Genomic DNA, 14,286 nt, shown 5'->3' on the forward strand with positions numbered 1-14,286 from the left:
TATACACACCTGTGTCTTTTTTCCTGTCTTGCATACAGGGTCGTCATTGCCATCTTCCTAAATTCCATATATATGTGTTAGTATACTGTATTGGTGTTTTTCTTTCTGGCTTACTTCACTCTGTATAATCGGCTCCAGTTTCATCCATCTCATCAGAACTGATTCAAATGAATTCTTTTTAACTGCTGAGTAATACTCCATTGTGTATATGTACCACAGCTTTCTTACCCATTCATCTGCTGATGGACATCTAGGTTGTTTCCATGTCCTGGCTATTATAAACAGTGCTGCGATGAACATTGGGGTACATGTGTCTCTTTCCATTCTGGTTTCCTCGGTGTGTATGCCCAGCAGTGGGATTGCTGGGTCATAAGGTAGTTCTATTTGCAATTTTTTAAGGAATCTCCACACTGTTCTCCATAGTGGCCGTACTAGTTTGCATTCCCACCAACAGTGTAGGAGGGTTCCCTTTTCTCCACACCCTCTCCAGCATTTATTGCTTGCAGATTTTTGGATCGCAGCCATTCTGACTGGTGTGAAGTGGTACCTCATTGTGGTTTTGATTTGCATTTCTCTAATAATGAGTGATGTTGAGCATCTTTTCATGTGTTTGTTAGCCATCCGTATGTCTTCTTTGGAGAAATGTCTACTTAGTTCTTTGGCCCATTTTTTGATTGGGTCGTTTATTTTTCTGGAGTTGAAAACTGGTCAACCACTTGTAAAAGAATGAAACTAGATCACTTTCTAACACCGTACACAAAAATAAACTCAAAATGGATTAAAGATCTAAATGTAAGATCAGAAACTATAAAACTCCTAGAGGAGAATATAGGCAAAACACTCTCAGAAATAAATCACAGTTACTGAAATTAAAAATACTCTGGAAGGAATTAATAGCAGAATATCTGAAGCAGAAGAACAAATCAGTGAGCTGGAAGATAAAATGGTGGAAATAACTTCTGCAGAGCAGAATAAGGTAAAAAGAATGAAAAGAACCGAGGGCAGTCTCAGAGACCTCTGGGACAATATCAAACACACCAACATTTGAATTTATAGGGGTCCCAGAAGAAGAAAAGAAAAAGAAAGGGTATGAGAAAATTTTTGAAAAGATTATAGTTGAAAATTTCCCCAACATGGAAAAAGAAATAGTCAATCAAGTCCAAGAGGCACAAAGAGTCCCATACAGGATAAACCCAAGGAGAACACACCAAGACACATACTAATCAAACTGAAAAAGGCTAAACACAAAGAAAGAATATTAAAAGCAGCAAGGGAGAAGCAACAAGGGAAACCCCATATGCTCAACATCTGATTTTTCAGCAGAAACTCTGCATGCCAGAAGGGAATGGCAGGATATATTTAAAGTATTGAAGGGAAAAATCTACAACCAAGATTACTGTACCTGACAAAGATCTCATTCAAAATTGATGGAGAAATAAAAAGCTTTTCAGACAAGCAAAAGTTAAGAGAATTCAGTACCACCAAATCAGCTTTACAACAAATGTTAAAGGGACTTATATAGTCAAAAAATACAAGAGAAGACAAAAGGTCTATAAAATCAACCCCAAACAATTAAGAAAATACAATAGGAACATATATATACCGATAACAACTTTAAATGTAAATGGATTAAATACTCCAACCAAAAGACACAGACTGGCTGAATGGGTACAAAAATAAGACCCATATATATATGTGTATATATATATATATATATATATATATATATATATATGTATATGTATGTATATATTGTCTACAAGAAACCCACTTCAGACCTAAAGACATATGTAGACTGAAAGTGAGAGGATGAAAAAATATATTCCATGAAAATAGGAAGCAAAAGAAAGCTGGAGTAGCAATCCTCATATCAGACAAAATAGACCTTAAAATAAAGACTATTACAGGAGATAAGGACACTACATAATGATCAAGGGATCAATCCAAGAGGAAGACATAACAATTATAAATATCTAAGCACCCAACATAGGAGCACCTCAATACATAAGACAAACACTAACAGACATAAAAGGAGAAATTGACAGTGACAAAATAATAGTAGGAGACTTTAACACCCCACTCACACCAATGGACAGATCATCAAAACAAAGTTAATAAGGAAACACAAGTCTTGGCTATTATAAAGAGTGCTGCGATGAACATTGACATATGTCAGTTCTATTTCCAGTTTTTTAAGGAATCTCCACACTGTTCTCCATAAAGGCTGTACTAGTTTGCATTCCCACCAGCAGTGTAAGAGGGTTCCCTTTTCACCACACACTCTCCAGCATTTATTGCTTGTAGACTTTTGGATAGCAGCCATCCTGACTGGCATGAAATGGTACCTCATTGTGGTTTTCATTTACATTTCTCTAATAATGAGTGATGTTGAGCGTCTTTTCATGTGTTTGTTAGCCATCTGTATGTCTTCTTTGGAGAAAAGTCTGTTTAGTTCTTTGGCCCATTTTTTGATTGGGTCATTTATTTTTCTGGAATTGAGCTTCATGAGTTGCTTGTATATTTTTGAGATTAATTCTTTGTCAGTTGCTTCTTTTGTTCGTTTATAATAGCCAGGACATGGAAGCAACCTAGATGTCCATCAGCAGACGAATGGATAAGAAAGCTGTGGTACATATACACAATGGAATATTACTCAGCCATTAAAAAGAATACATTTGAATCAGTTCTAATGAAGTGGATGAAACTAGAGCCTATTATACAGAGTGAAGTAAGCCAGAAAGAAAAACACAAATACAGTATACTAACACGTAGATATGGAATTTAGAATGATGGTGACGATAACCCTGTATGCGAGACAGCAAAGAGACACAGATGTATAGAACAGTCTTTTGGACTCTGTGGGAAAGGGAGAGAGTGGGATGATTTGGGAGAATGGCACTGAAGCATGTATATTATCATGTCTGAAATGGATCGCCAGTCCAGGTTCAAGGCATGAGACAGGGTGCTAGGGGCTGGTGCAGTGGGATGACCCAGAGGGATGGGAAGGGGAGGGAGGGGGGAGGGGCATTCAGGATGGGGAACACATGTACACCTGTGGCAAATCCATGTCAATGTATGGCAAAATCACTACAATATTGTAAAGTAATTAGCCTCCAATTAAAACAATAAGTTTATATTTAAAAAATAAATATCAAGAAAAAAGTAATTAGCCTCCAAAAAATAAATTAATCAATTAATTAAAAAGAAAAAGGAAACACAAGTCTTAAATGATACATTAGATGAGATGGATCTCATTGATACCTTCAGGACATTTCATCCAAATGCAGAAGAATACACATTCTTCTCAAGGGCACGTGGAACATTCTCCAGGATAGACCACATCTTGGGTTACAAATCAAACCTCAGTAAATTTAAGAAAATTGAAATCATATCAAGCATCTTCTCTGACCACAATGCTATGAGACCAGATATAAATTACAAGAAAAAAACTGTAAGAAACAAAAACACATGGAAACTAAACAACACATTTCTAAATAACCAACAGGTAACTGAAGGAATCAAAAGGGAAATTTAAAAAATTTCTAGAAACAAATGACAATGAAAACATGACAACTCAAAACCTGTGGGATGCAGCAAAGGCAGTTCTAAGAGGGAATTTTATTGCAATACAATCCTACCTCAAAAACAAGAAAAACATCAAATAGACAACCTAACGTTACACCTAAAACAACTAGAAAAAGAAGAACAACAAAACCTCAAAATTAGTGGAAAGAAGTCATAAAGATACAAGCAGAAATAAATCAAAAAGAAATAAAAGAAACAATAGTAAAGATTAATAAAAGTAAAAGCTGGTTCTCTGAGAAGATAAACAAAATTGACAAACCTCTAGCCAGACTCATCAAGAAAAAAGAGATAAGAATCAAATCAACAAAATTAGAAATAAAAAGGAAATGTTATAACACACAATGCAGAAATACAAAGGATTATAAAGATTATTGTGAACAACTATATGGCAATAAAATAGATAACCTGGAAGAAAAGGACAGATCCTTAGAAAAGTTCAGTCTTCCAACACTGAACCGGGAAGAAAGAGAAATTATGAACAACCCAATTACAAGCACTGAAATTGAAGCTATGACCAAAAATCTCCCAAAAGACAAGAACCCAGGAACAGATGGCTTCACAGGAGAATTCTATCAAATATTTAGAGACGAGCTAATGCCTATCCTTTGAAAACTCTTTCCAAAAATTGCAGAGGAAGGAACACTTCCAAACTCATTCTATGAGGCCACCATCACCCTGATACCAGAACTAGACGAAGACAACACAAAAAAGAAAACTACAGGCCAGTATCACTGATGAACGTAGATGCAAAAATCCTCAACAAAAATTTAGCAAACAGAATTCAGCAACACATCAAAAAGAGCATACACCATGATCAAATTGGGTTTATTCCAGGGATGCAAGGATTCTTTGACATATGCAAATCAATCAATGTGATACAGCATATTAACAAATTGAAAGATAAAAACTGTATGATAATCTCAATAGATGCAGAGAAAGCCTTTGACAAAATTCAGCACCCATTTATGAATAAAACTCTTCAAAAAATGGGCATAGAAGGTACCTACCTGATTATAGTAAAGGCCATATATGCTAAGCCTACAGCAAACATTGTTCTCAATGGTGAAAGACTAAAAGAGCATTCCCTCTAACATCAGGAAAATGACGAGGATGTCCACTGTTGCCACTATTATTCAACACTGTCTGGAAGTCCTAGCTACAGCAATCAGAGAAGAAAAAGAAATAAAAGGAATCAATGTCAGAAAAGAAGTAAAGCTCTCACTGTTCGCAGATGACATGATACTGTACATAGAAAACCCAAAAGATAGTATCAGAAAATTACTAGAGCTAATCAGTGAATTTAGCAAAGTTGCAGGATACAAAATCAATACACAGAAATCACTTGCATTTCTATAAACTAACAATGAAATATCAGAAAGAGAAATTAAGGAATCAATCCCATTCACCATTGCAAGAAAAAGAATTAAATATCTAGGAATAAACTTACCTAAGGAGAAAAAGAACTGTACACAGAAAATTATAAGACACTAATGGAAGAAATCAAAGATGACATAAACAGATGGGGAGATATTCCATGTTCCTAGGAAGAATCAATATTATGAAAATGACTATACTACCAAATGCAATCTACAGATTCAATGCAATCCCTATCAAATTACCAATGGCATTTTTCACAGAACTAGAACAAAAAATTTCACAATTCATATGGAAACACAAAAGATCCCGAATAGCCAAACCAGTCTTGAGAAACAAGAATGGAGCTGGAGGAATCACCTTCCTGACTTCAGATTATACTACAAAGCTACAGTCATCAAGACAGTATAGTACTGGCACAAAACAGAAATATAGACCAATGGAACAAGATAGAAAGCCCAGAAATAAACCCAGGCACCTTTTTTTGGACAAAGGAGGCAAGAATATACAATAGGGTAAAGACAACCTCTTCAATAAATGGTGCTGGGAAAACTGGACAGCTACATGTAAAAGAATGAAATTAGGACACCTCCTAACACCATACACAAAGATAAACTCAAAATGGATTAAAGACCTAAATGTAAGACAGGAAACTATAAAACTCTTAAAGGAAAACATAGGCAGAACACTGATGACATAAAACAAAGCAAGATCTTCTACGACCCACGTCCTAGAGTAATGGACATAAAAACAAAAGTAAACAAGTGGGACCTGATTAAACTTAAAAGCTTTTGCACAGCAAAGGAAACTATAAGCAAGGTGAAAAGACAACCCTCAGAATGGGAGAAAATAATAGCAAATGGAACAACTGACAAAGGATTAATTTCCAAAATACACAAGCAGCTCATACAACCCAATACCAGAAAAACAAACCACCAAATCAAAAAGTGGGAAAAAGACCTAAACAGACATTTCTCCAAAGAAGACATACAGATGGCTAACAAACACATGAAAAGATGCTCAATATTGTTCATTATTCAGTTCAGTTCAGTTGCTCAGTCGTGTCTGACTCTTTGCAACCCCATGAATTGCAGCATGCCAGGCCTCCCTGTCCATCACAAACTCCTGGAGCTCATTATCAGAGAAATGCAAATCAAAACTACAATGAGATATCACCTCACACAAGTCAGAATGGCCCTCATCAAAAAGTCTACAAACAATAAATGCTGGAGAGGGTGTGGAGAAAAGGGAATGCTCTTGCACTATTGGTGGGAATGTAAATTGATATAGCCACTATGGAAGACAGTATGGAGATCCCTTAAAAAAAACTAGGAATAGAACCACCATGACCCAGCAATCCCACTCCTAGGCATATACCCTGAGGAAACCAAAGTTGAAAAAGACTCATGTATCCCATTGTTCACTGCATCACTATTTAAAATAGCTACAGCATGGAAGCAACCTGGATGTCCATCGACAGATGAATGGATAAAGAAGTTGTGGTACATACACACAATGGAATACTACTCATCCATAAAAAAGGAATGTACTTCAGTCAGTTCTAATGAGGTGGATGAACCTGGAACCTATTATACAGAGTGAAGTAAGTCAGAAAGAGAAAGATACATTCTGTATTCTAACATATATATACGGGGTCTAGAAAAGTGGTACTGAAGAATTTATTTACAGGGTAACAATGGAGAAACAGACATAGAGAACAGACTTATGGACATGGGGAGAGGGAATGGGAGGGTGAGATGTATGGAAAGAATAACATGGAAATTTACATTACCATATATAAAAGATAGCCAATGGGAATTTGCTGTATGGCTCAGGAAACTCAAACACGGGCTCCCTATCAACCTAGAGGGGTGGAATGGGGAGGGAGATGGGAGGGAGATTCAAAAGGGAGGGGATATATGTATACCTATGGCTGATTCATGTTGAGGTTTGACAGAAAACAGCAAAATTTTGTAGAATGATTATCCTTCAATAAAAAATAAGTATATTAAAAAAAAAGGAAGGTAGGAATGAATAGATTGGCCTAGTTGAAGTAGAGAGTACACTGGAGAATACTCCTAAGACCACCTAAAGATGCTGGACTAAATCTGCATTCTCCATCCCCTCCCTCTTTTCTCTTAAAGATTGATCCCAGACAGTGTGACTCACTAGACTGTCCCCTCATTTCCAGGAGACAAAATGTGCAACTGACACCAATTCTGAACTCTGGCACAATACCCTCTGCTTCTCTCTACACTCAAACGTGGTTGTGGTGGTGCTTTAGTCACTAAGTTGTGTCCAACCCTTTGAGACCCCATGGACTGTAGCCTGCCAGGCTCCTCTGTCCACAGGATCCTCCAGGCAAGAATACTGGAGTGGGTTGTCAATTTCTTCTTCAGGGGATCTTCCCAACCCAGGAATTGAACTCAGGTCTCCCACATTGCAGGTAGATATTTTTACTGACTGAAATACAGGGGAAACCTAAACATGTACAGTCAAAAGGTGGATGGAGAACATACAAAAAGTTTCTAAGAAACCCCAATATGTGTTCACAAGGCCAAACATCCAGTGTTGTCTATCATGTTTAGCACAGTTTTTCTAGCAACCAGCATAGTAGCGGGCACATTATAAACGCTTCCTAAATAACTGCTCGAAGAGTGACCAAATCTGAGGGAAGTGATGGAAAGCTGAATGGTCCTCCTATATGATCACAATGCACACTTTTCTTTCTTAACTTTATTTTTAATTGGAGGATAATTGCTTTACAATATTGTGTTGGTTTCTGCCATACATCAACATGAATCAGCCATAGGTATACATACATCCCCTCCCTCATAAACCTCTCTCCCACCTCTAACCGCATTCCACCCCTCTAGATTGTCACAGAGCACCAGGTTTGAGTTCCCTGCATTATGCAGCAAATTCCCACAGGCTATCTATGTTACATATGGTAATGTCTACATTTCCATGCTACTCTGCCAATCCATCCCACCCTCTTCTTTCCCCACTGTCCACAAGTCTGTTCTCTATGTCTGTATCTCCACTACTGCCCTTCAAATATGTTCAGCAATACCATCTTTCTGGATTCCACATATATGTGCTAAGACTCACCCTCTTAGAATCCTTGTATTGGAGCTCTACAGTGAGAATACTTAGGCCCAGGTACCAGAGACAGGAAAGATGGAGTAAATTCAAACATACACCTACACGCCCTAGGGGAGACAAAAAAGGAAAGAGAGAGAGAGATGGAAATAGTACAGTAATATTAAGATCTAGGCTGTTCTCATCTCCATACTGCGTGCTGTGCATATAAGATGAACAGTAAGAAGAGTCCCCTGCCCTTTACCCACATCCAATTCAAGCACAGTATGAAGTAGGCATCTTAAGGAAGCTCACAGTCCTATCTGCAGGTCCTGGAAGATCAGGGACAACTTATGAGTGCAAACTCCTACACATCCTGTAGGCAGGAAGCTTCTCGACAATCGTGCACATCTCTCCATCCTCAGAGGGCAGTGGGTGAGGGTGCCCTCCATGGATGGGGGGAAATAGCTAGGTTCACTCTTTGGCACTCTCGACATTTGCGCCCATCTGTATTGTGGACCTGGGTTTCTCCTAAAGATGCCCACCAGAGGGCACATCCCGTAATTCTGCCTGCCTGGTTCCTTACTGGATCCTCAACACAGTACCTGACACATGGCAGAAACTCCATAAATATTCAGGAAGGTGAAAAGAGACACAGAATGCACTCAGGCCTGCCCCATGTAGGCGGGGCTCCCTCTTTTCAAAGCTCTGACTAGAACAGAGCTCTGACAACACTTGAGATAGTACTCACTCCTAGGCTGAAAGGGAGAGAAGGAGGGAGGTCGAGAGGGTACAAAGGCTCTGGTACCTGCCTGCTGCTGCGTGTAGAGAAGAAGGCAGGAAGGGAGTACAGAAAACACCCACTCTCTAACACTCTCTGCACCTGAGCACATATTTAATAAGGACATTTCTTCTAGAATACAGATGAGCCCACCAGACAGAGAGCCCAAATCCCTATCTATCCTGTTCTCCCGTGCTTTTCCAGTACCCACCAGTCACTTAAAAACTCTTACTGAAAAAAAGAAAATAAGAAAAAAAAAACTCTTACTGGAAGACAGAAGGGAAGGAGGGAGAAAAGGAAGCAGGAAGGGAGGGGAAAAGGGAATGAAGGAGGGAAAGAGTGAGGACATATGGGTTCTGTCCTTGGTGCAGTTCAGCCCACCCTCTCTGAATCCTTGTCCAGGTGCATCGCATGGAGACAGCACTAGCACCCAGAGAGCAAGGATTAGAGGGGTGGGCAGGGTAGAAGGCTCAAGCACCCACTGCTCTCAATGCAGACAAGGCTGGGTCAGTGTGAGAGCAGGAAGGAGAAGTATGCACACTGTGAGCACTAGAAGGGGGATTCCTAAAAAGCCCCATTCTGCTCTGTAACTACCTAGAGGGGTAGAAAGGGGTGGAAGGTGGGAGGGAGGTTCAAGAGGGAGGGGACACATGTATACCTATGGCTGATTCATGCTGATGTACAGCAGAAACCAACACAACATTGTAAAACAATTAGCCCTTCAATTAAAAACAAATACAAAATTTTAAAAAGCTCCATTCTGCCACACAACTGAACTCAGCATATGCAGGATATTAGATGGCATAGAAGTCCACTCTCCTACACATATCCTTCGAGATAAGGACCACATCCCTCTTGTGTCCTTCATATGCCCATTGCCTGGCCTAGTAGCAGCACCTTGCTCAATAAATACCTGGGGAAGGGAGGCCAGAAGATTCACAGGTGCTTTGTCCTTCCACCTGCAGGAAAGGGCCCACCTGTGGAGCTAGAGGAGGTGTGCTGCGCTATGCTAGCACTCACATTTAGGGCACAAGGAAAGGAAAGGGGGAGCTGAGCAGAAGGCTCAGCCATGCACACCACAGGTACACCTGTGTGAGGGGATAAAGGGAACTGTAGTTCCCACCCCAAGCCCATGTATCCACAGGCACTGTCATGAGAAAGCTGACTGTTCCAGGATCCGCTAGGCAGTGAAGTTGGTGTCCCTGACTGGCTAGGTCACCATGGCATCCCCAAAGAACAGGAGCTCAGTTAATGTGTTAAACGGATTGACAAAGAAATGCACACATCAATAACTGACTGATGGACTTCCCTGGTGGTACGGTAGATAAGAATCTGCCTGCCAATGCAGAGTATGTGGGTTTGATCCCTGGTCTGGGAAGATTCCACATGCTGTGGAGCAACTAAGCCCAAGAGCCACAACTATTAAAGCCCATGCGCCTAGAGCCTGTGCTCTGCAGCAAGAGAAGCCACCACGGTGAGATGCCCACAGGCCACAAGAGTGGCCCCTCCCACCGCAACTAGAGAAAGCCCACGTGCAGGGACACAGGGCCAGTGTAATCAAAAGTAAATATAAATGAAGAATTGTTAAACTTATTTAATAAACAACAACAATTAACTGACTGAAAGATCAGCAAAGCACAGGTAGGCCAAATGCTGGAGAGGCTTCAATCTCAGGCTCCCAATCTCACATCCTCCTTTTTTTTTTTTTTTTAATTTTTTGGCTGCACCACATGGCATGTGGGCTCTTAGTTCCCTGACCCAGGATCAAACCTGTGCCCCCTGCATTGGAAGTGCAGGCTCTTAACCACTGGGCCACCAGGTAAGTCCCTCAATCTCATACCCGTGCACAAGCCCACTGCCCTACACTCAGTCTGGGATGCAAGAAGACAGAGTGGAAATGAAAATCCAGTCGAGGCACCTGTACCCCATATGTGCTTTTGAGAGCATGCACACAACAAAGAAGTGCACGCTTCTGCAGACAAGTGTAGATATGAACAAAGCCTCTCTCCTACCTCTTGAGTTTTGTGCAGAAATGTGTCTCTAGGTGTATCTGTGTGGATCTGCATGTAAACAATGAGAGGCCTCAATTCCTGGCATACCCTGCATTCCTCTTCTCTAGGCTTAGGGAAGTTCATTCAGCCCACATCTCCACCAGACAAGAAGTTCTGTAAGGAGAGAAGCTATCTCATATTGAGCAGGATGCTCCCAGCCCAGTGCATGACACACAAAAAGTCATCAGTACATACACATATGCTGATTGGATTGTTTGGCAGAAGGCACTTGATGGCAGGGCTCTCCTCTCCTGTAATCCATGCACATAGGAGGTGCTTTGAGCATTCACAGCTCCGATATGCAATGGGTACTGGAGAAGGAGCAGTTCATTCTTCTACACATAGTGTGTGTGTATGCATGTGCGCATGTGTTGTGTTAATTGCATACCCTGAAAAGTAATGATAAGGGTCTTCCCTGACATGGTCTTGGCTGCGAGTTCGCTTAACCTCGCTTAACCTCATATGCTCACCAAGTGTGTGGCTCTCGAAGGTGGGGAGAGTTGTGAGCAGATGTACCTCTGCCACAGCTCGCAGGGGTGCAACACTGGGCACATGCATAAGAAATGGGGAATCATGTTCCCTCCCACCCTCTACACGTTAAGTCCCTCAGAGGAGGCTGACTTGCGTGCCACTGCATCCCCAGCACTTCCACTAAATCAGTGACTCAAAGTTGAGCGAACATCAGAGCCAGTGAGAAGGCTTGTGAGAATACACATGGCTGTGGTCCGTAATTTAGCAGTTCAGGGAGGGGGCCCAAGAATTTGCATTTCTAACAGTGTTCCAGGTGATACTTATGCTCCTGGCCTAGGGACTGCACTTTGAGAGCCACCACTCTAAAAGGACATGAGACAGATGAAAGAATGGGATAGCAGATGTAAAGACTCTCTACTATTTTAAACACAGATGAGATTCCCTCTCTATGAAATTTTATACAATAGCAATGAACTGGGACAGCATCTGTCCCCAAGTACTGAGAATGAGAGAGGGAGCTGAATAGGAAGCTCAGGGCTCTTCAGATCTAGTTTATCAGTGTGTGTGTGTGTATGTGTGTGTGTGTGTGTGTGTGTACAAGAAATGTCACCGCCCTGCTCACAGGTGACTTTCCTATGATTGTGCAAAGGGGACATGCCCTTTTTGCATACACATGTAGGGGATAAGCAGTAAGGGCAACTTCCACCCAAGCTCTGGCTGTGGAAGGAGCATGCAAAATGCTCACTGCCTTGCCAACTGGACATGGGAAACAGCACACTGCTAGTGACACTGAGTATCCTGCATACTCTGTGGATGCCACTCTGGGTACAGGGTACACACTTTCTGTGTCTCTATGCCTAAGCACTGTGTGTGTGCAGGGAAGGCTCACTTTTCTGCATCCAGTGTGTTCACACGTGATCCTACAGAAAGGGAAAGACAGGCTCTCTCCCACACAGCAGTACAAATGGGAGCAGCAGTGAGAAGGCCTCCATCATTGAGTCCTATCCATAGAAGGTTAGGAAAGTTGGTGGGTCTACATGCTTGGGAGGCAGTGGGACAGCATTACAGCCTATTTCTCCTGCCCTTGATGTAAGCAGGAGTCTCTGCACATAGGTCCATGTCACTAAGTGTGTCTGGGAGCTGGGGTGTTGACAAATCTCGTTCTGGCATATCCTGCATATGTTTGGGTCTATAGATCAGGCAGCAGGAACCACAGAGATCTACTCCATTCCTCTGAACAGTGGCCTATTCGTGTGTAGCATCCATGTGTTGGTGTGTTTGTCAGTCACCCACCAGAATATAAGGGTAACAACTGTGTCCATTTTGACCCCTGCTACATCCTCTGTGAAGAGATAGTATCTGGCATCGAGGAGACACTCAAATATCTTGGGGAAGAAGGGAAATAAGGATGAAAGGTTGCTGCTCTGTCCTCCTACATGTAGACAAGGCTCCTTGCCTTGGAGTCCCAAACAGTGGCAGTGATTCAAGACAGCACCAGCTCCCAGACTGAACAAGGGAGAGGGATGCACCCAGCGGGGGCCCACCCTGTGGTACGTGTTTATGTGTATGCACCCAGTCAGGCCCCTCTTCTGCACACAGTACCTTTGTGTGGAACTGTACTGAGGCTTCAAAGATTCTCCTACACACATCTATCTGTGACCAGGATGTAGGGCAGCTATGTCAATTTCCAATGTGCAGCCTGCCCACCCTGACGACATGTGGGCATGATGAAAGAAAGGGGGTCCATTCTCCAACCTGCAGGGAAGGACCAGATGCAGTGCATTTTCTCATGGGTTGATTGCTCAGCACCACACTTGAGCTAGAGCAGGTAGTTGTAGAATGGGGGGGGGGGACCAAGTAGGAGGACACAGAGATGCTTTGTTCTAGGCGAAGATGGTGCTCCCTCTCTCAGAATCCTTGCCCAGGTGCATTGCATTCAGAAAGCACTCTCACCCAGGTAGCAAGGATTAGAGAGGGGGAGCCAGAACAGATGATTCCAGCACCTGCATACCTTGCATGTATGTTTAACAAGGAGGTTCACCATTCCTGCCCACTGCATTTACATAGGATTGAATTGAAGAGAAGGTGCTCCTGCCTGGATCAGTGCAACAGAGGACGAGAAGTTTTGTACTTGTTAGTAAGCTGGGGGGGGGGTAGGGCAGGTAAGTCCCCTGCATGGCTGCTCACCCTGAGTACATGCAGCGGTGATGGGTGATGAGAATGTCTACTTTCCTCTCTGGACTGGAAGATCCAGGAGGACAGGGGCCAAGTCTGTCGCACAGTGCCTCATAAATATTATTTGTGGAAGGAAAGAATGAATGAGGGACAGACGGCAGGCAAGCATGCAGCAAGTAGCTGAGAGGTAACAGCCAGATCACCTGTCCTGCTCCACGCAGAGCAGGCTCACCCTCAAGGATCTCCACCCCAGGGCACAGCATTTAGAAGGAACTCTCACTTTTGCACAAAGGAGGAGAGGAGAAACAGAGCAGAAAGCACTGGTGCTGGCACCCTGTACGTGTGCAGATGTACATATTTAATTCTCATGGACCCATCCCCACAAGGCATCACTACATGCTTTTAACAGACTGTGCCCTCCTCCCCAGCATGTACATGTATACTCATCACCACGCACAAGGTCCCACGGCCATTCTCTCTCAGACAGAGCCTCTGAATACAGGCTGTGAGCAGCACCTTTTTCAGATCGTACGTGAAAGTTCACACGTGTTGGCTGTGCATCTGGAGGTTAACAAAAAAGCTGGCATGATCTAGCAAGGGGTGGAGGTGGGTATGCATGTGTATGCACATACTGGGGATGGCATGGTAAAGGGGCTACTTTACCCCTTTCCACTCCTCTGACAAACTATGAGCTCAGGGAGGGCAATGACTGATTGTGCCATCACCCACTGCATGCTTCCCCATTAGTGTATGAATGTAGGAAGCCAG

General features: G+C 42.3%; 1 protein-coding gene across 2 annotated transcripts in view; it reads right to left on the bottom strand.

The window, feature by feature from the left end:
- The window catches only part of CLCN5 (chloride voltage-gated channel 5), a 208,782-nt gene that overhangs the window by 69,093 nt on the left and 125,403 nt on the right, over positions 1 to 14,286 (bottom strand). The window lies entirely within an intron of this gene.

Source organism: Ovis aries, chromosome X, assembly GCF_016772045.2.
Source record: "Ovis aries strain OAR_USU_Benz2616 breed Rambouillet chromosome X, ARS-UI_Ramb_v3.0, whole genome shotgun sequence".
Lineage (NCBI taxonomy): Eukaryota > Metazoa > Chordata > Mammalia > Artiodactyla > Bovidae > Ovis > Ovis aries.